This window comes from Bison bison, unplaced genomic scaffold (genome assembly GCF_000754665.1).
Source record: "Bison bison bison isolate TAMUID 2011002044 unplaced genomic scaffold, Bison_UMD1.0 scf7180017864527, whole genome shotgun sequence".
NCBI classification, from domain to species: domain Eukaryota; kingdom Metazoa; phylum Chordata; class Mammalia; order Artiodactyla; family Bovidae; genus Bison; species Bison bison.
The window spans coordinates 15170979-15171584 of NW_011495078.1; positions in this window are offsets into that span (position 1 = coordinate 15170979).

Below are 606 nucleotides of genomic sequence, written 5' to 3' on the forward strand. Positions count from 1 at the left end.
TTTTAATTGCAGGCTAATTACAATATTGTATTGCTTTTGCCATACATCCACATGAATCCACCATGGGTGTACACGTGTTCCCCATCCTGAATCCCCCTCCCATGTCCCTCCCCATACCATCCCTCTAGGTCATCCCATGTACCAGCCCCGAGCATCAAAGACGGTTTCTAGAAATTTGGTCAGTTAAGTGGATTTGGGCTTTTTCTTTAGATTTTTTCAGACATTTGAAATAGGCCTGTATTGGTATAAAGTTCTCTCTTAGAAGTGTGTTTACTGTGTTCCATCAATTTTGGAAAGTTGTGTTGTTATTCTCATTTGTCTTCTGGTAATTTCTGATTTACTCTTGATATGTTTTTTGAACCTATTGAGAGGGTGACAGGCAGGAAGGCCAGGAGTCTCCAAGTGGAGGAAAAAGCCTGCAAGTGTCAGACATTTTTGTCTCTCTTAAGTGGCAGGAGGAAACAAACTAGCAATATTTTTTTCTTCTCTATACAAATTTAAAAGGAGGTTTCTCTTAACATACTGTATTGCCATAATGACACCTGGTTTCACCTGAAGTTAACTATTCTCAAACCTTGACATAACCAATGCATTTTTCTTATGGAA